Source organism: Carya illinoinensis, chromosome 1 (genome assembly GCF_018687715.1).
Source record: "Carya illinoinensis cultivar Pawnee chromosome 1, C.illinoinensisPawnee_v1, whole genome shotgun sequence".
In the NCBI taxonomy this organism is placed as follows: domain Eukaryota; kingdom Viridiplantae; phylum Streptophyta; class Magnoliopsida; order Fagales; family Juglandaceae; genus Carya; species Carya illinoinensis.
In genome coordinates, this window is record NC_056752.1 from 18475253 (window position 1) to 18477500 (window position 2248).

The following is a 2248-nucleotide window of genomic DNA, read 5'->3' on the forward strand; positions in this document are numbered from 1 at the left end:
AACATTGTGTTGCATGTCCCGACGCTCTAAGTCTCCATTCCATCCTAAGTAGAGGTTGGGGCGTCACATTTTGGTTTTGTGTTTGTCTTAGTTCTGATTGTTTAAGGTTTTCCTCTATCAAAAGTAAGGGTTTGTTTTAATAAATTTTGGTGGTGCTATAAGAATATTGAACACAGTATCGTAGTTTTATAGTAAAGTAATAAGAAGAGTATTGTCCTCAGGGATTGGTACCTTACGTTTGCCAATTATCAAAATTATACTAAACTTGATTTTATCTAGAGGAATCACTAAGATTTTTGTAGTTTCAAATTAAACTAAAATCGACTCAAAGAGAAAGATGCAAAGGAAATAAAACTGACGTTCTAAGATCAACTTAATGGGGAGGAAAACTTCTAGGAAATCGATTTCACCTAATTCTTCACTATGCTTTTCTTATCCAGCTAACTTAATTTAATTCTCTTTTATCTATTAGCAAATCTCTAATTCATCCAAAAGCCTCTTTCGATAGTCAATTGGAAGTGATTCTAGTTTATCAATTCACACAAGAATATGCAAATTAAATAATCAAGAACGCAATAAGACCAAAGATTTAATTACTACATAGGTTCATACAAGTCTTTCGATCTCTATACTTACCTATGCTGAAATATCCAAGATCTACCCTATGATTCCCTCTTTCGATAGCAAATCACAAGATTAATTATCATCTAATCAATGGCCAGTTAATTAGAAGCAATAAACTCAGAATAAATCAGATAAACAAAAAGAGAATTGCATTAAATTAGCATAGACAATCAAGCATAGTTCGGAAGTAGGTTACATCGTTTTCCTAGAATGAGGAAAAATTAGCTCATGCTAGAAATGGAATTCAACATAAACGAATTCACCATAATTGTTCTGAGAAGATGGGAAGAAAATAAACACTGAAAAATCCTCCTTGCAGCCGCAACTCGTCTTCAAAAGCTCAAGGGAACGATTCAATGCTTTTCTTCCGTCCGTGCTCGTGTATGATTCCAACGTACGTGTAATAATTGGAATTTCCTCTCCAAAACAGATGATTTGAATCCCTCTAGCTATGTTTTTCTCTCCCAAGACGTGTTCTCCAGTCAAAACTCGCGGCTCTAGAGATAAAAAATTGCTTTTATATGGTCTCACGGCAGAAAACCTAAAATCTGTCAAAATACGATGTTCGCTCGAGCGGGGTGTCGAGCGCGAGTCGAGCATTCGACTCTGCCTGATTTCGCTCGAGCGGCCAATTTCTTCGCTCGAGCGATCTTTGGTTTCCAGCAACTCGCTCGAGCTCCCTGTCGAGCGGCAGTCGAGCGTTTGAATCTGCCTGAATTCGCTCGAGCGGCCAAAAGCCTCCGCTCGAGCGAACTTGTGAATTCTGCAATATGAAATTTTGCAAGTCATCAAATACCCCCAAACTTACAACTTTGTTTGTCCTCAAACAAAAAGAAAAACAAATGATAGTTTAGGCAATATCAACTCGACCTGAAAAAAAAAAAAGTATCATCACTCACCAAGCTTTTATGAATTTAGATTTCATCTCTAGTATCTTACTCTTTTAACATCAAAGATAGCAAGAAAATCAATAAAAAATTTTGCAATCTGTCAAGCAAGAGTTAGGCGTTTACTTCAACCTAAAGCTAAGACCTTGAGTGTGTGTGATATAGTCAATTTAACCTCAAACCACCTGCAAACTCAGATAAAAGTAGAACAACCAAAATCAGAAGAATTCTCTTAAAACTTAACCCCATAAGTCCAATTTTCCGAAATCCTCTCCACTAATGTAGTCAACACCAAAATCAGAGATCAAAAGGTCTTTATTAAGGTTGTAATGATAGGCCATAGGGTGAGGGTTAAGAAAGAACTGGATATGGAAAATCAAAGCAAACTGGAAAAATACTTAGTGAAAAGAACACTAAAAGAGATTTCCACATGATTCAAATCATAGCTCTTTCTTGGCAATATGCTCATACTTGTGGCATTATTATTGCTGTAATCACTGATGCAATACCAACAATTCTCTTGACAAAATCTGAGGTAATTCACATACCGCTTGGCGACTTCTTTTTTTTTTTTTTTTTTTTTTTTTTTTTTTTTTTTTTTTTTTTTTTTTCAGTCACTTCCTTTCTTCTTCTTCTTTTTCTTTGATCAAACAGAGCAAACATAATACGGTTCATCATGAAACCAATTTTCTCTTTTAAATGTAACTCTCCACCAAAGTATTTTCTCAAACTATCAA